Source organism: Papio anubis, chromosome 5 (assembly GCF_008728515.1).
Source record: "Papio anubis isolate 15944 chromosome 5, Panubis1.0, whole genome shotgun sequence".
In the NCBI taxonomy this organism is placed as follows: Eukaryota; Metazoa; Chordata; class Mammalia; order Primates; family Cercopithecidae; genus Papio; species Papio anubis.
In genome coordinates, this window is record NC_044980.1 from 137044743 (window position 1) to 137065061 (window position 20319).

The following is a 20319-nucleotide window of genomic DNA, read 5'->3' on the forward strand; positions in this document are numbered from 1 at the left end:
GCCTCTTCTTTCTGCTTCACTGCATATAGACAGATGGTTGCTTTGTCTTAAATGACTTTTTACAATGCATTGATCTTATACTAACATTCGTCATAGGAGAAAATGCAAGCATCCATGAAATGGGATTTGGCTATATTAAGTGTGGCCTTTCTCTTAGATGCCTTGGCTTCAGAATGAATATTCATTTACAACTCATGGAGAAAGGGATGCATGCTGGAATACTGACCTTTGGCTATTGTCAGATGAACTTTCTGCTTTCAGCATATTTTATGCTCAAAAGTAGATTCTTTTTATAATGAAATGTTTGAGGCAGGTACATGCCTTTTACGACTACCCATGTCTTCCTTCTCTCCTGCCCATTAGGTTTTCCTATTTTTATGCCTGCTCTTTGGCCTAACTCCCCACATGTTCCCACAGATGACAAGAAAGATATGAGAGGGAGCCTGTTTTCATATTTAGGCTGTGTTTACACATTAGGTTAGACTTTGGATAAAGATTGGAGGATTAGCAAATAGATATTTCATGTGCTAGAAGAAGAGGGGCTTACCTGAAATGACTTTAGGATTGTAATAAGATGAATTCTGGTGTTCTATAAATAAACTTTGTGAGTACAGGGATTGTGAGAGAACAGAGTGCATTACTGACAGAGGGTTTGGGAGTTACTTTTGGAGGATATCTTTAAGAATATCATTATAATAGATTAAAGACAAGGAGTTCATTTGGGAGCTTGGGGGCATGTTCCAGTCCTAAATATGGTTGTTATTTTATTTTCAAAGGTAGTATCTTTAACAAGTTTTCAGATAGATCTCTTTGTACGAGTATGACAGAAAATATCAATGTATGATTATTCACTCTTTCTTTTAAATTAAAGTTTCACAAAGATAGCCTCTACAAATGCATCAAATAAGATCAGCCATGCCGTTTTGTTTTTGGTTGGTATTTGATATTGAGAATTTTCGCTAGGCTGAGTCAGTAGTTATTGTTTCAAATATTCATCACTGACTTGAGAAACATTTTTAAAAGTTATATTCAAATAAAGCAAAATGTAAATAAAAGAATAAACCAAAAATCCATGTATTTCCAACACTAATATGTATTGTATCATGAATGTAGTCTATATATTTAGCTTTTTCATTTTCTTTACATACATACTTAGGTATAGATGGCAATATGCTGGTTTTATACACATATGCAGTTGCAAGTGTGGTTTCCTCTGCCGGGATTCTATACCTAGAAATGATTTTATACCTCAAAAAGATTCTACACTTATGATTCTATATTTATGATTCTATACCTAGAAAACCCCATAGTCTCTGACAAAAGTGTCCTATAAATGATAAACAACTTTAGTAAAGTTTCAGGCTACAAAATAAATGTACAAAAATCGGTTGCATTTCTATACAGCAATAGTCCAAGCTGAGAGCAAAATCAGGAATGCAATCCCATTCACAACAGCCACAAAAAGAATAAAATACCTAGGAATACAGCTTACTAAGGAGGTAAACGATCTTTACAATGAGAGTTACAAAATACTACTGAAAGAAACCAGAGACAGCACAAACAAATGGAAAACATACCATGCTCATGGATAAGAAGAATTGATATCATTAAAATGGCTACACTGCTCAAAGTAATTTACAGATTCAATGCTATTTATATCAGACTATGAATGTCATTTTTTACAGAATTAGAGAAGACTATTTTAAAATTCACATGGAACTGAAAAGGAGCCTAACTAGCCATAGCAATTCTAAGCAAAAAGAACAAAGCCAGAGGCATTACATTACCCAACTTCAAACTACATTATTAGGCTCCAGTTACCAAAACAGCGTGGTACTGGTACAAAACCAGACACATAGACCAGTGGAACAGGTTACAGAACAACTATATGATATTCAACAAAGTCAACAACAATAAGCAATGGGGAAAAGACTCCCTATTCAATAATTGATGCTGGGATAACTGACTAGCCATATGCAGAAGATTGAACCTGAACCCCTTCCTTGCACCATATAAAAATCAACTCAAAATGGATTAAAGACTTAAATGTAAAACCTAAAACTAAAAAACCCTAGGAGAAAACTTAGGAAATACCATTTGAGACATAGGCCTTGGCAAAGATTTTATGACAAAGTCTCCACAAACAATTGCAACAGAAACAAAAATAGACAAGTGAGACCCCAGAGTTTCTGCACAGCAAAAGAAACTATCAAGAGAGTAAACAGACAGTCTATAGAATGGGAAAAGACATTTGCAAACTATGCATCTGACAAAGGTCTAATATCCTGAATCTATAAGAAACTTAAACAAATTAACAAGGAAAAAACAAGCAACCCCATTAAAAAAATGAGCAAAGGACATGAAGAGACACTTTTCAAAAGAAGACATACAAGCATATGAAAAAAATGTTCAGCGTCACTACTCATCAGAGAAATGCAAATCAAAACCACAATTTGATACCATCTCACAACACTCAGAATGGCTATTATTAAAATGTCAAAAAATGACAGATATTAGCAAGGTTGTGGAGAAAAGAGAACATTTATACATTGCTGGTGGGAATGTAAACTAGTTCAGCCACTGCGGAAAACAGTGTATTAGGCTGTTCTCTAATTGCTCTAAAGAAATAACCTGAGACTGGGCAATATTTAAAGAAAAGAAAAGAGGTTTAATTGGCTCAAGTCTCTGCAGGCTTTACAGAAAGCATAGGGCTGGCATCTGCTTGGCTTCTAGGGAGGCCTCAGGAAGTTTGCAATCGTGATGGAAGGCAAAGGGGGAGTAGGCATGTCACATGGCAAAAGCAGAAGCAAGTGAGAAAGAGTGGAGGGGGGTGTGCCACACACTTTTGAACCACCTGATCTTGTGTGAACTCAGAGCAGGAGCTCACTTATCACCAATAGGATGGCCCAAGCCATTCATGAGAGATCCATCCCCATGATTCAAACACCTCCCACCAGCCCCCACCTCCAGCATTGGAAATGACGATTCAGCATGAGATTTGGGTAAGGACGTATGTACAAACTATATCAAGAAGTTTGGAGATTTCTCAAAGAATCTAAAAGATAGTTACCATTTGACCCAGCAATCCCATTATTGGGTACATATCTAAAGGAATATAAATCATTCTTCTAAGAAGACACATGTGCCCATATGTTCATTGCAGCACTATTTACAATAGCAATGATATGGAATCAACCTATGTGCCCGTCAACAGTGGACTGGATAAAAGAAAATGTTTATATATATACACACATACATACATACATATAATGGAATACTATGCAGCCCTAAAAATTGAAATCATGCCGTTTGCAACAACATGGATGTAACTGAGGCCATTATCCTAAGTAAATTAATAAGGAACAGAAAACCAAATACTTCATATTCTCACTTCTACGTGGGAGTTAAACATTGAGTAACATGGAACCAAAGATCGGAATAATAGACATTGGTTCTTACTTGAAGGATGAGTATGTGGGAGGAGGGTGAAGGTACTATGCTCACTTCCTGGGTGACTAAATCATTTGTACACAAAACCCCAGCAATACGCAATTTACTCAGGTAATAAACCTGCACATGCACCCCTGAACCTACAATGAAACTTGAAAAAAGATTTTAAAAATAAAAGGATAAAAAGAACTAAGCTCAGGCATTAGCACCTCCAGGAAGGCTCCCTGGATTCTATGCCCCTCTCCTCTGACCCCATACTTAGGATCCTCTTACTGAGCTTACTATATTTAGTTGTTCCATACTCAGTATTGAATGAATGAATATGGAATAGAAACATCACCTTTCTCCCATATTATATGATAAACTACAAGAAAACTGGAAATTTGTTTTATTCATATCCATGTACCTAGCTGCCAGAACCATGCCTAACATGTAGTAGATGCTCAGTAGCCAAGTAGTGAATGAATGATCATTTGTCCCTGAGGAGGTGAAGTTTTGATTTAAAGCATCTCTGAATCTGCTGCGAGTCCCTGGATGTTCATCTCTTTTACTTCAGAATTTGCTTATGCTCTTATTTGGAGGTGCATTGAGTTATTCATTCTACCTGGATCAAGAAAACAAGACTATGGCAGTAAAGTCACCACTAAATTCTCATATTGCTTTGCCAACTTGTGCATTTCTCACATGCTATTCCAAACACTGTTTCCTTTCTATTCAAAGCACCCACAATCCTCTGGTAGGGAGCTTCAGGTTGGTTTTCCTAGTGTGCTGTGATAAAATAGTTTTGGCACTTAACTTCTACTCATATCCTTCCTTACCATTACCTCTGCAGAGAAGCAGAAACCTGCATATTCACTCTCCACAGATAAATGGGGTCATTTCAACTTCCCTGGTGCCTCACAGGTAAGTTTGAAAAGAGCAGAAGATGCATAGTTGAAGAGGACCTAGGGACTCTCTTAAATGATAAATGAGGATTTAGAAAACTGCCCACCTTAGCTGTAAACTATACTTGCTGGACAAGTTGAGGATTAAACTGTCATCTTTCATCCTGTAGAGCTGAGATTTCTCTGCAGTCAGAGCTGCCATTTTGACCTTTCTTTTCACATTTTGTTGAGTTATTCACTCCCCGGCTCAGCTTTTTTGATTTGAAATACTCAGATCTACCTTTTCCACGGGAGGGATCTCTTGTTTTCTCCCTAGTATTTTCTCATGCCACTGAACTGCATCATATGTTAATAAGCTTTTTACTGTGCTAAATTGCTTTGTTTCTGTAGCTGATTTGAAGGCAAAAAGGCCCTAGAGGGTGAAGGAAAAAAAAAAAAAAAGAAACATTTTAAACTAATTAGAATGATTACAGCGGCTGAAAACATTGCTTTCCTAAAACTGCAATATTTTCTCAGGAGATTTTTTTTCCTTTACAATAGCCCATGAAGCACTAGGATTAGTGTTTCCAAAGCAAATGGTGACTGGTAGTTTTTCATTATAGAGCTGAATGAGAGTCATACATTGGAAATTTTAAAATGCATTATCGTGACCAGCCATAGGCTTATCTTGCTCATCCTTTATTTGGTTTCAGTTATGTCCTTTGCCTTCATGACCATCTGAATCTGACTGAGGCTTAGCAGTCATTTCTGATGGGTTTGAAACACTTAGTTAAAAACTATTATTATAAAAAATATGTAAAAATATATTCATTAAAAATGGTGAGTTGTAGACACCTTTTTGATCAGAAAAACCAAAACAGTAAATGTGGCAGCTATGAATTGACACTTACAAATAGATGATTTCCCCCCGTGAAATATTAGTCTTTGTGCAACAGAATAAATAGCACTTTCTTCCCAGGGAAAAGCTGAATTTAATTTTCAAGATGAGTGGGAGTCATTGAAATGGGAGAGGATTTAAGATGGTGAGTTGATACATTTTATGCTCTCCTCTCATGAAGATCAGGTAGCAAGTGATGGAGCATTTCTACGTGTATCCAAACCTTTGCAAAATGGGTTGCGATCATTTCCTTGTAATGGATAGGCAAAGTCCAGGCACTCCTTTGGCACCCTTGTAGCTTTGAAAAGCTGGTAAGGGGATAGAACTGGAGGCTGAGGAAGAAGTGAGAAAGGAGCTTGGTCATTCTATGTTTTAAATCCTTTCTCTGTTGTCTTCATCAGACATCTGACCAAAACGGCAACACCAAAACGGTATTGCTGTGGAAATATACTAATACCCTACAATGAAGTTTTCAAAATAAATACATTTTTCTAAGTAACTTTAACGTAAAATTTTATTTGGGATATACATCTTCCAAAGTACATTACCTATTTTGCTACCATTTTAAAACAAAATATAGTAAACATAATTTAACCTCTTTCTGATGACTCAGGATACATTTTACAAATATTCTATAATTCCGTATTCATCATTCCTGTTTGCAGTATTATTTCTTTAATGTAGGGACCAAATGCTACAAAACAAATGAACTTTTGTGATAATATTGGACAATTTTTAGGGTCTGTTTCTGGCTTCTAGCTTTTGTTTCCTAATGATGGTCACTTGGCTATTCTTTAAAGTTTTAGGATGGATAAGTAGGTAATTGAGAGTATAAAATAACAGGTAAGGAAGAGTCAATATAATCTGTGGGATGATCCCTTTCAGGTAATGAAGTGCATACGTTTTGTGATATTTATTTTGCCTGTTTAGAAGCTCGTTCCCTTTTGGACTCACTGTTGGAAGTCTGACATTCAGATAAGTGGGACATTATGGCCTGTGTTTTGGCTAAAGGGGATGATGTCTGCAGCTGGAATAAACAATCAGCAAAGTCATAAATCATAATTTCCTTCACAGTTCATTGTAAGATAATAATATATGAGCAAAAACTATTTTCCTCTATTATAGCTGTCACTAAAGGAAAATTTCCATTCAGGCTATAACCTCTCAATAAAATACAAGGCACAAAAATTCAGAAAAAATTATTTTTGTTTACTTGTAGATGCTGGTGACTTCAGTGAAGATAGCATTGCTGCATAATGTCCACAAATCATGGATAATAAAAATATAACCAAGAACATGACATATGTATTTATTACTTGTATTTTTATATTTAATTTTAAATAGTCTTCAGTAACATGCCTGGGACCAAGCCATGGGGATTTATTTTTCATGTCCTTCACATCCACTTCTACTTCTTCTGAGTGATTTCTTCATTGACAGTGGGTGGAATGGACCAAATATGGACCATATTTCTTTTTCATATTAAATATTTTTTCCCAGACATCTGCTTCATTGCCACTCCATTACTATAGGATAATTTTCTTTGCTTCCCATTCTCACAATAGAAAATATGGCCACTATAAGCTTCCAAGTTCATGTATTACTTGTCCAGCCATCCAGAAAGATTGAATCAACTCTTGGTTCCAATCCCACATTTGCAAAAATATATATGTCTGCCTCTGGACTAATAAACTGCTTTGTAAGTAGGGCTCATGCTGCACAGATATGTTGGGCCCGCTCAAATCATTTAAGAGTATGTGTGTGTTGTGGGGAGGAGAGGTGATCCCTTAAAAAAAGAAGTGGTTCCCCCCAAATTGGTATCTACCGCTTCCTTTTTGGCCTAGTAGGGCCTAATATTAACATCTATTTTTAAAAGGCATCAAGATTGTCTTTAAAAAGTTTCACATGCCGTCTACTCTTCATTAAAAATATTCATGATAGAGAGTGAGGCTGAGCTACCTAGTAACCATTGTTTAGGATTTAAAATATTGTTCTTATGTTTTTCATGTAAGCTTGTTGTCACTCAGAGACAGTATTTCCAGAACTGTGTAAAGACAGGATATGATAAAACAGATAACGTGTACTAGATTGGTGGAAAAACTCAGTTAAGAGCAAGGCAAATAATCTTTAATCTCTTCTTTTCTACAGAGCTCAATAACTATCGACTTTCCCTCTGAGTTGATTGGAAAGGGCCGTCTGTGGTGAACTGAGTATAGCCAGGGTGTGTACCTCATGCCTTCTGAATGGCAGCTCCATCACTAAAGCATCCCAGTTGCACAGTAACCAATTCCGGGGAACCTCAAATACTTTATAAAGTTTGTAGCAAGAAGAGTTTCTTGAGATTTCTAGGCATTGTCAAAATACTAACGATTAGTCATTTAAGACTTGTATATTTTTTAGGTAGCTATTGACCACTCTGTGGGTAGTATTGTGGATAGTACTGTGGTACTATGGTCACATTTGTTCTCTCTTTCTCTCATTTGTACAGTTCCTGCTTTAGACTCTGTACATGGTCATGACTGTGCAATCCATTGTAAATACTCAATACATATTTACTAAGTGAAAAAATATGTGTGTCTGCAATGACAGGGAACATACTTCCATCTTTTTATATTCCCTGAATTTCTTAGCTTCATGCACTGCTTATAAGAGATGCTTAGTTAATGTGTGTAGATGAAGAAAAAAAAGAATGAAATTCGACACATTCCAAAGTGCTTAGATGGTTTATTTGGTAAAACAAAAACAAAAACAAACAAAACAAAACAAAAATAGCCATTCCTCAAAAACTCAGAACTAACCATAACAACTTAGACTCCATCAGTCTGAATGAGTTAATGCACATGAGAGTACTAGGTAAGCTTTAAAGTGGTATTATTGTTGTTGCAAAAGACAGCTCCAGGCTCACCCAACTAAAATAGCTTACAACTGTAGAGCCTTTTACCAATTACAAAGTACTTTTTTTTGAGACACAATCCCCCTCTGTTGGGGTACAGTGCAGTGGCTGGTTCATGGCTCACTGCAGCGTCAGTCTCCCAGGCTCAAGAGATCCTCCCACTGCAGCTTCCCAAGTAGCTGGGACTACAGGCATACGCCACCTCACCAGGCTAATTTAATTTTTTTTTTTTTTTTTTTTTTTTTTTTTTTTTTTTTTTGAGAGACAGAGTCTCACTTTCTTGTCCAGGCTGCTCTTGAACTCCTGGGCTCAAATGATCTTCTGCCTCAGACTCCCAAAGTGTTGGGATTACAGGCATGAGCCACTGTGCCCGACCCAAAGCACTTTCATGTATAGTGTCCTTATCATTTTCTCACAACCTCATGATGGTGGCATTTTTGTTATCTCCATTTTATAGATGAAGGAGCTCCTTTATTGAGAAAAAATAAGTCATTCTAGGTCATATATTTAATAGTGAAGTCAAAGTTCAAGCTCTGGTTTTCTGAACCTAAGCCTGAGTTCCTTCCTCCACACTAGAACTAATATCCAAGGGTAATAATTTTCCATTGTCAGGAGTAATGATGCTTCCCAACTTACTCAAAGCATAAAGAAAGAATCAGGCACTCTTTTGCTTTCCTGGAAAAGAAATCAACCAACCTTTAAGTGTTGGAGTTGTGCATAAGCCCCAGGCTAGGCATGGAGGTCTCTGTTGAGACCTGAGGGATTAAAGAACTCAGGAGTGTGAGAATTTCTGTCACTTACATGAATGACTTTGTAGGTGTAGCTTTCAAAATGAGTTTCTTTGCCACTTAGAAAATGACCCAGCAGGAGCTTTGCTGCCAGGTGGACACAGCTGTACCGTCCAGCCTATAAGGGGAGCTTAGCAACAACCCTATCACTGAAGAGTTTTTTAAAGCCCCTTCCCCCTTTTTAACTAATCACAAGGTCTGGTGTTAGAGCTATTTAGTAATTTGCCTAAGGACACAACTCTAGTAAGAAGCAGAGCTAGCGTTTCTACTGGTTTCATTAATTTTTTCACTTTTTAAGGGTCAAATATTATATAGAAACAATTATTTATTATTAATCAGAAAAAAATAAACCAGAGTTCAATTTTAGAGCAAGTTTTTAAATAAATGAACTTTATATTGCTTTTCTTTTATTACCAATCTTTACGTTTTCCTTTATTAATTAACTCTGAGTATTGTCTTGGATGTAACATTGTTCATGAACTTTTATCTTCAATTTAAGCTTATTTGAGAGTTAGATACCATGGGATATGAATCAATCAATACAGAAGCAAAGCTACATTTTAACCCTAGAAATGTAATTTATGCAGTCTTGGCTGCCTATGCAAACCATAAGAAGGTCTCAGCTCACATTTTCAGCCTTTATGATTTGGGGTAGAAAGAAGTTGTTTTTAGGCAATATGATTAAGCCCTGTTACTCTTTGTCTCAGCCATGCTGACAGGTAGCAACATGGGGAAAAATATGTATTCTATATCCATTCAACGAATCAAACACCTACAATATTGAGACACACTACTCGAGACACAGAGAATACATCAGTGAACAAACAAAGACTGTTCTCATGGAACTCATTTTGATAGATAAAATAGTTAAAATATATGTACATATATATGACTTAATATGTGTGTGTATATGAATATCTGAGAGGTAGTAAATGCCATAGATAAAAATAAAAGTAAGTAAGGGTGATGGGGAAGAAAGGATTATGTGGGTGTTTTATAAAGGATGGTCATAGAGGACCTCTTTGAGAGCCACAGAAATTTGGCTTCATCTGAGGGTAGCATCCTTCTCTCCTTCCCATCAGACAAGCTCCCTGTATGGTTGCCTACTGCAAGAGATGAAGTGGGTCCCAGGGTAGATGGGCATCTCTGCTATGTGAGCAAGTCATTAGAAATAAATTGTTGCTGAAGGTAGAAATCATCATGTAGGGCAGGGGTCCCCAACCCCCAGGTCACAGACCAGTGGCAGTTTGTGGCCTATGAGGAACTGGGCCACACAGCAGGAGGTGAGTGGCAGATGAGCAAGTGAAGTTTCATCTGTATTTATAGCTGCTCCCCATCACTTGCATCTCCACCTCTTTTCAGATCAGCAGCAACATTAGGTTCTCATGGAAGCTGGAACCCTATTGTGAACTGAGCATGCAAGGGATCTGGGTTCCATGCTCCTTATGAGAACTTAAGGCCTGATGATCTGTCACTGTCTCCTATCAACCTCAGATGGGACTGTCTAGTTGCAGAAAAGCAAGTTTAGGGCTCCAATTGATTCTACATTTTGGTGAGTTGTATAATTATTTCTTTATATAATGCAATGTAATAATAATAGAAATAAAGTGTGCAATAAATGCAAATCATGCTAAAACCATACCCACCTGGCCCATCTGTGGAAAATTGTCTTCCATGAAACCAGTCCCTCATGCCAAAAGAGTTGAGGGACAGCTGATGTAAGGAACGGCAAGAAGAATCATAAGAAGTATGGATAGAATGTGATGCACAAGCATGCTAATAAACATTCTCTCGGTTGTGTCAAGCTGCCCTTTCTGTTGAGCACAAATGTTTTAGGTTCAGAACTGATTTGACCCTTTCCCTGTTTGGGAAAAAGAAAAGTTAGTTTCTCTTTCTTCTGAAGGTCTTGGTTATCACGGGAGCAATGACCTAATTAAAATTGGATTCCAGCATGTAGACTCTCTCTGAATGTTTGCTATCTCTATGGCAGCTCTTGAGGATATTCATTACTCAGTCTCATATTTCAAAAACTTCTTTTATCAAAACTAATGAGTCTTTATCATTCATCTCTGAAGCAAGTGGCTACACACATTTAATATTTTATGCAGCTCTTTTATGTGGATGTGAACGGAATTAGAGCCAATAGAACCATTTAGTACCCTTTTCTATATGTGATAATTTATCATGGCTGTCTGCCCAGCCAGGTAGATTTCCTTGTTTCTAGTTCACTCCTACATAACACTGATTTTAAATCTGTTTGAAAACAAGGAGAAGTGTGCACAGGGGGCACCTTGTGGCAGGAACTGGAAATAGTGATGTGTTTGAAGGAAAGAGAGGAAGGCTGGAATTGGATCTCAGAAGAGAGGGAAAGATGAGAGTCTAGCTCACAACTGTGGGAAGGTTGTGGGGTTGGGGAGCTGGGGAGTCAGGCTGTTTTTACAGTTGCTGAAATTCAGTCATTAAACTGAGCTGTTCAGGAGAAGAACTCAACCCGGCTATAAGAAATGTTTAAAACAATTTATTATTATTATTATACTTTAAGTTCTGGGATACATGTGCAGAACATGCAGGTTTGTTACATAGGTATACATGTGCCATGGTGGTTTGCTGCACCCATCAACCCATCATTTACAGTAGGTATTTGTCCTAATGCTATCCCTCCCCTTGCCCCCCACCCCTGACAGGCCCCGGTATGTGATGTTCCCCTTCCTGTGCCCATGTGTTCTCATTGTTCAACTCCCACTTATGAGTGAGAACATGGGGTGTTTTGTTTTCTATTTCTGTGTTAGTTTGCTGAGAATGATGGTTTCCAGCTTCATCCATGTTCCTGCAAAGGACACAAACTCATTCTCTTTTTTATGGCTGCCGAGAAGTGCTTTATTCAAAGCAAGATTGAGTTGATTAGTCACATCTAGGGCATGATTGTGCTATTTGTCTTCTGTGTTCTTAACTCCTTTTGTTCCATGATGGTTGGTGACTTTATGAGAACCTACTGCCCCCCCCACCCAATTGCTACTCATTTTCCCCCTCCATCCTTTCCCATGGCACTCAGAGCTACCTTGTGCCCCACTATGATCAGGTGCTTCCTGACTCCATTCCTAGCTAACTTGGCATATTGCATCATGCACAGTGTTCCACATACAGTAGGTGGCTCAAAATATATTTCTTGAATAAATGTGTTCATAGCTTAATATGTAACCCCTACCAAGCACCACAGGTATTGCAAAAAGGCTTCTTAAAAATGTGCTTTGGCATGAACTAATGGTACAGATTTCGAGGTCCTTAGAGATATGTGGAAGCGATATATTTATAAATCTGAACCTTGATGAAGTTCTTCTTTTGCCCGATCAATTCCTTTGGGCAGAGATTCTGAAATGAATAGTGAGACTGAAGGTCATCCTCTGCATATCTATTCAGAATCTGGCCCAGGTGTTATATTAATAATTTTCCTTTCATTAACACTGTCCCCACATGAATACTTCCAGGGCTGACCTTCCTGAATCAAGAGACAGGATGGTTTGTGGAATGAGAAACAGATGTACAGTCAGGAGTCTCTAGTTCACCTTCCAGCTTTTCCCCTTACCAGCACTGCAATATTGGTCAAGTCTCTTCACTTCTCTCGGCTTCCATTTTCTCCTTATAAAATGGTAACTCTATACCCTGACCTACCTACAGTGAATTTGAAGGACCATTTGCCATAATGGATGAGGATATTCTTTATAAACTGTGAAGTGTAAACAAAGGCATAAAGACATGTTTAATGCGAACATTTGGATTTTATGTTTAAATACCAGATCAGCTGCTTTCTGCTACACAAATGTTAACTGATCTGATGATCTTTATTAGACATTAATGGTAGAATTGTGTTGAATTTACTTATCTGTGTGATTGTTGAGTGCCTACCCAATGAAAAGTTGTGTGCTAAGTGCAATGTGTACATGTATAGATGGTGGGAAAAAAAAAACACATTATTTCTTCTCTTGGTGAATTTACAGAGGGAGAAAGGTATTAGGTAAGCCTAATGACTATGTAATTATAAATGTATAATTAAATGTATGTTATAATAGTTATATTATATTAAATGTATGTTATAATAGTTACCATGAAGGAAACAAAAGGTGTGGGAGAGAGATACAGAGTTAGTGAAAACAGAATGTTGCGAAATGAGCAGTGGTAAGCCAGCAAGCCAGGTCAGGAATCGGAAGCAATGCAGGGGGAACAGCACATGGAAAAAGCCCCAATAATTCAGGAAACATAAAGGGGGCTAATGTGGCTATGAGCAAGGTGAGTAGTGCAAGTGCTTTGAGCAGCTCAAATAGTGGGTAGAAGGATCTGAGGGCACACTGGTAGGCAGCAGTTACATTGTGAGCCTCATTTAAGATGCTCAATCTGATTATAAGCTAAATGCAAAGTCATTGAAGTGTATGGAAGCATGAGACCACTATGACCACTAGATTTGTGTTAAAAAGGAAAAAACCTTATGCTTTCTGGATGCTGTGTAACCAGATGAGAGGTGGACCTATGTGGAAACAGGTAGACCAGCTAAGAGGTTATTGCAGTCATCCAGGCAAGAAATGTGGATGACTGTGGTCGGCCTTGCTACTGTTTAGCACGTATCTCTAGCTCTCCTTTTTCCGGGGGCACTGTAGGATTTCATCCCTCAGCTCCTTTTAAGGGTAGGCATGAACCTTTCAAAACTGACTTTGGTCAATGAAACTGAGAGAAATAACTTGTATTACTTCTGGACAGAACATTTAAGAACAAATGAGCAATTTGCTGTGTTCCCTAGCTTCTCTCTTGATGTGCATGGAAACACATGCGCATGTGAAGCCTCCATCAGCACAGGCCCCTGAGTGGCTATGATGAATGGTTCTTCTGCTGGGCAGCAATGGATATGGCATAAGAAGGAAGCACACCTTTGTTGTGTGCTGACCACTCAAATTTTGAGGTTATTTGTTACTGCAGAGTATAAATTATGTTAATTGATACTGTGCTCATATATGGGCATCATAATTAATTTAAAAATAAACTCTCCATTTTTACACATATGAGGATACTATAACAATACTATGATGAATGATACTACAATTTTTAGCCATTTATAACCCTTTTTATAGTACTTAGCACTTCTGAATTCTGTTGGTAGAATTACAGCTCGCCATTGTTGCCTCTACGTCTTGATTCAGAGCAATAATCTTGTTAGTTAGTGAAATATCAATATCCTGGTCTTTCTAGAAAGACTTTTTTGGAACTTTCATAATTCTTTTAGTTACCTTCTTTACTTATTATTATTTATATGTCATTCAATGAAGAGAGAGAGTTAACAAGCTAAACATAGGAGAAGTTTGAAATGTTTTAGTTTCTAACTTGTTTTTTAAAGTGGGGGTAAATCTGTGTGTTTCTCTATGGGAATATTATTAAGACTCTGGTCAGGTGACTTTCTATCCCTGTGTCATTCCTACTCAACCCCTGGGCAACAATAATTTGGGGCACTCAAATATCTGTCCTTAGTTTTATGTGGTAATACCATGTGTGTGTGTATGTATATATACATATGTGTATGTGTGTGTGTGTGTATATATATATTTATATATGGTGAATGTATGTATACACACACCATATATGTACTTAAGAAAGCCAAGTTGGCTCTTCTCTGCCACCTGCATGCCTATTTCTTACGCACTTACCCATGCTATAGGAGAGACTAGGCTATACATTTAAAGCATTGACCTATTCCCTGACAATCTGCATTGTGGAGTTTCAATGACTTGTAGGTTGCAGGACGAATGGGAAGAGTTAATTGCCAGCTTTATTTTGTTAGAAGAGGCAGCTTTCATTTCACATTGATTTTCTGCATTCTCTGTGCCAATTTGTGACAGCTTGTTTCGCAGCTCCACATTTGTTTAAAGCTCTCTAACAGGCTGAATTTTATTATTTTTTTCATGCTGTTTTTTCTTTTTCTTTTTTTTTTTTTTTAACTTAGGAGAACATGGCTTCGCACATGGTCAGGAACCCAAATAAACCTCTCTCTCTGGAGATGGTGATTGGCAGCTCCCCCTGTCATGCAGATGTGAAACACGGAAAGCTAATTTTCCCATCGACTTTCTAGTTTCTATTACTATCTGTCATTTCACATTGGTACTCATTACAGCCATCTTCTTGCCAGATGGAAATCTGCCTACTCACTGGGTGTCTATTTTCTGCCACTCATGGATCATGACAATGTCAGACAATATGTCAGTAAACTCTTTTCAATATACTTTTTTTTTTTTTTTTTTTGCATTGGATAGATTGGTGATATTATGTGAAATGCTTGATATTGACAGGAAAGTACCTTCATGTCATACATTAGCAAAGTAAAAAAAAGGCCAGAAAGTCCAAGTTTCTTGAGAAAATTTGCCTATGATATAAGAAGAGATAAGTGTGCCGGCAACACAAATGAATCATTGTGTTGCCATATTTTTTATCTGAAAACTGAACTGGACATGACTAATGACCCATACGAATATACAAATTAAAGTATTGATATATGCCCAACTAATATAGTTTGGCTATGTCCCCACCCAAATCTCATCTTGAACTGTAATCCCCATAATCCCCACATGTCGAGGGAGGGACCAAGTGGGATGTGAATGGATCATGGGGGTAGGTTCCCTCATGCTGTTCTTGTGATAGTGAGTGAGTCCTCATGAGATCTGACGGTTTTGTAAGCATCTGGCATTTTGCCGGCTTGCTCTTCTCTCTCCTGCCACCATGTGAAGAAGGTCCTTGCTTTTCCTTCGCCTTCTGCCAGGATTATAAGTTTCCTGAGGCCTCTCTAGCCATGCAGAACTGTGAATCAGTTAAACCTCTTTCCTTTATAAATTACCCAGTCTTTGGCCATTCTTTGTAGCAGTGTGAGAATGATTCAGTACACCAACACTAGAAGGTCATATTCTTGATGAGATGACAAGTTATAGCTGGAAACCAGTGTTCCTTAACCCAGTGGTTCTCAAAGCCTGGTCCTGGATCAGCAGCATCAATATCACCTGGGAACCTGTTAGAAATGCAAATTGTTAGACCCACCTCAGTCCAACTGAATCAGAAACTCTGAGAGTGGGGATCAGCAGTTTATATTATTTTAGAAGCCCTCCAGGTGATGTTGATGCTTGCTAGAGTTTGAGACCCACTTAAGGACTACGGCAGAAATTGGAGAATTGGTGCAATCAAGGAGTGTTTTTTACTTGGGTTAGTAACCCAGATAGTTGTTTCAGTTATCAATTTCTTTTTTCACAGATAAGCACGGGGAGGCGATATGTCTGTGTCTGATATACTGAACTAAACAACTTATGTAATGCAATCAAAATGCAAGTTTATTTTTGTTTTCCAAGCTTCTTATAAAATGAAAAGAGGTCTTGCCTGCCTTTCATGGAGAACTCCTGGAGGCCTTCTCTGGGCATTCTGCTGCAATAAAGTTCTTATGGATACATTAAGGGCAAATAGGTCTCAGCATAGTTGTTTGGTCTTCTCTCCAATCGCAGCTGGGTCAGCTGCCTGCAGGAACCTGTAGCAGTCTTCTCTATTCTTCCTTACGCACAGCCTACCTATCCAGCACTAGCACTTCCTGCTTACAGCCGCAATTCTCTCCACCAATTCTCTCCACAATAATCCCCCGTTAGAGTTCTATTGTCCTCCCAGGTAGTCCTTTTGGGGAGAATTCAAGCAGTTCCAGACAGGCTGTCTCTTCCTACCATGGTCCTGATCTGGACCATGGGAGGCCCTCAAGCATCTTTGCCTAACAGCTGTGGTCCAGTAAACTGATGGCAATGCAGCAGCCACTCTGCTCTGCTGCTCAGGATGTCTGTCAGCCTCTACATCAGGTGTTGGCCCATGGGCCGACTCTGGTCTGCTTTCGTTTTTATAAGTAGTTTCATTGGAACACAGTCATATCTGTTAGTTTATGTATAGTCTATGGTTACTTTTGCACTACAATGTGCAAGAGACTATATGAATTGCAAAACCTAAGATATTTATTATCCGTCTCTTTGCAGAAAAAAATTGCAAACCCTGTTCTAGATTTTGGGGGTGGATGACATAGTGGGGAGGGAGAAAATGGGAAATCAGACCCATTTTCTCCCACTTTGCCTGTCAAATCCCAACTGCAGGGATTTATTAGGCTCTCTAGGTGTTCTCCTTGAAGAGCACTTCTGTCCCTCCCTTACATTTAAGGAGAAGAGGTGGCCAATTCTCTCATTACTTTCCAGCCCTTGACATCTTTATCCTTTTGATGTAAGTGAGGTGTCCGTGTCCAAGAGTCATCGCTGATCTTTGCCACCCATTTTGAAAACACAAAATTTTGTTCCATTAACCTCATTTTGCCTTAGGTCAAAACTCAGGATTTACATTCAAGGACATTTGCGTTTATATAGTTCAGTAAAACTCAGAACATATTCCTGGCCCTTGATTTGGGGGAGATGTGGGAAAACTATTGGTGGACTAAATTAAAATTTAGCTGATATTTTTCCTACTTAGATCATAATTGTGGGTCAGAGGCTCCATTTAAAGAGATAAGCACAGAAGCTTTCTAAGCGCTACAGGTGACATATTCACATAATACATTTTAATCACCTCTCATGTCCACATCAGGCCTCTGATCAAACCTAAAATGTAACATTGCAAATCAAAACACCCAAGCATTGCTCTGTTTCCTTAAAACAGGCTCAAAATAAGTCTCATGCTTATCAATGCTCTAATGTCTCATAGAAAAATCAGTCTGCTTTCCAGTCCCCGGGATATAAACTGACTTGTGGCATCTTCCAGTCAAGTTCCTTGTTTATTATTTATGTATTGTTTTAGAATTGCTGAATTCACTTTAAGGAAGTAATTGTACTGTATTATCTTGGATGGAGACACAGGATAATGGTCCATGAAAAGAATTTATCTCCGATGCTAGTGAGAAGAACATGTCTCAGATTCCCCTGGAGATGATCCAAAAAAATAAAATAAAATGACTATGTGGGATAGAACATGTCAGGTGAAGTCTTCAGTCCCTGACCTTGCTCTAGCAGCTGTTTGCATCCCCATGTAGATAAGCTGGTTTGATGAACAAGTAGTCAAAATAGCTGAACCATGAGGGCATGGGTTGGATTATTTTGTGTTTTTAATACCCCAACTTAATGGACTATATGGTGAAGTTCCTGCCTTGCCAGAAGTGGAAATCCCACAGCAAAACCTATTAATGATGCCTTGCTTGGCTTTTGATTTTCTAGTAGTGACTAGGTACTTTTCTAATTTATAGTTTTTAAAAATATTCAGTAACATGTTCACTACTATTTATCATATTTACCATTAAAATGGTGGTAACATATCAGGTAGTAAAGAGAAGGGCTGCTTGCATCTGTTATTATTATACACACATACTAACGTTTTTATTAAATCCTAGTTTTCCTCGATCTTATTATGTTTATGTCCAGTATGATTTATTTTAAGCCAACATGATTATGAGCTTATGCTAATTTACATAGTTAGAGTACAGGCAGATTGTTAAGCGAAAGTGAGAATTTTCTTTACTTCATTGCTAATTCCCCATTAAGTCCCTCCAGCATGAGCTCTAGAAATATTAGTTATCTTATATCCTCAAGTTGTTTTTAAAATTTATTCACAAGTTTTGAAGCTTGGCTACATGTGAAAATGCTTCCTTCTATAAAAATGTTAGAATAGTTATACAAATAACCTAATATAAATACCTTTGAATATATTATTCTCTCTCTTTCTCTCTCTCATATAAATTTACCCCAAAGGGAGACTCTGGTACAGACTTTCCTGTTTTTACTGTGTATTTATAATATTTTTTTTCTGAATATTTTTATTTCTTCAGGATTTAGAAAAGTTCTGCAATGTAAACCACTGTGCTTTTTGTTGTTATATTTTGGTACTTCCTTGCATTTGCATCTTATATACCATGACTTTTAACACCTTTGCTGAAGGTTAAATATGGGATTCTCAATTGGTTCCTGTGAATTAAAATCTCCAAGGCAAATCTCTAAGTACCAGAGCGAAACGGCAGCATGTTTGCCAATACAGAGGAGCAATACACTGATTTGTATTCTCTTGAAGCAAATGTTGACTGAACTCCTACTATGTGTGAAGCGTGACTCTTGGTACTAGAAGGAATCTGAAGATTAAAGCAAAACTGAAATTGTGCATATTGAACCTTAGGAGCATACGTGGCACAGATGTATTATCTTATCCAGGTTACCTAACGTAAGATAATTCACATAAAATTTTGTTTTGCTCACAAGTTATCTAGGTCACTGCTATCTCCTCTATTCCCTGAGTGTAAGTAGCCTACCATTAACTAACATTTTGTTTTTCTTCCAATACTTTTTGTGTGTAGAATCTAGGGTTAGTGCAAAACCAGAACATTACTTGAAAAATAAAAATAGTGATTAGGCTTCTTTCAGTTTCGTAATTTGTTGTTACTGCTTATTTAGAAATAGAATCAGTTTCCCATTAGCAAAGTGGTTGTGTTTTACTTTTTTTTGGCCGCCATATGAATCACAAGTACATTTTTTGAATTGCAACCATTTGAATAGTAATGAAAAAATATACTTTCTTCATTCTAAGAATCTGATTAAGATGTTAAAATATATTTCATTGATAGCTAGTCTAGTCCATGAAATACATTTATTGTAATCTTCACTAGTCTGATTGATATAAGATGAACAAACAATTTTATACATAAAAATAAGTTGCTCATGAATATAGCAAAAATTATGATATTCTTACACTCATCTCATTTTCTCATCCTCTGACCTTCTGGAACCAAAGCAGTTCTGCCTGTTTGAATTTTCTAGAGCTTGATGTGAGCAAAGATCTAAGATTGATTCTATCTCTGATAGTAGAGAAGGAAATTAAGGAATTTGCAGTGCTAGAACTTCTTTTTTTGATAATACACAAATTTGAATTTAAATCCTCAATTGTTTCAGAATTTTCTTTAAGTTATGCTTCCATTTTCCCATTTCAAAGGCTACAGTCACAAAGTAGACATGGTGGTAGTCTCAGTGTCTCTTTACTTTCAATGGGTTTACTTCCTAAATATATTGATTATTTTTGTATGATACAAATTAATCCTTGGTTTATAATAAAAGATATTTCTTTCAGCTCTGTTTCAAACAGGGGAAGGTAGGATATAGTTCCTGTGGGGATAGGTGCCTGCTGGACAGAGGAAGTAGCTTGCAGGGAAGAAGGGAGAGCAATGAAGAGGCTTCCCTAAGAAATGCTCACATATATTTGACTCTTAACCCTCATAGGTATGATATCTCTACCAGTTTGGAACAAGGGAGGAATCCAGAGCCTGAGAGGGAGGAAGGAAGTCGTTAGCTATCTCTCTGGCAGCCAGTCAGGCAGAGTTCCAAAGCATAGAACTTGCATCAGAATCTCTTGCCC

At 37.6% G+C, this 20319-nt stretch overlaps 1 protein-coding gene and 1 long non-coding RNA gene across 7 annotated transcripts in view; both read left to right on the forward strand.

Annotated features, from left to right (window-relative positions):
* The window catches only part of LOC103885478, a 33755-nt gene extending 27244 nt beyond the window's left edge, over window positions 1–6511 (forward strand). The window contains exon 2 of the long non-coding RNA XR_648580.4: window positions 6431–6511. This is a non-coding gene — a long non-coding RNA (uncharacterized LOC103885478). The remainder of the gene's footprint in view (window positions 1–6430) is intronic.
* The window catches only part of KCTD16 (potassium channel tetramerization domain containing 16), a 313564-nt gene that overhangs the window by 212133 nt on the left and 81112 nt on the right, over window positions 1–20319 (forward strand). The window lies entirely within an intron of this gene.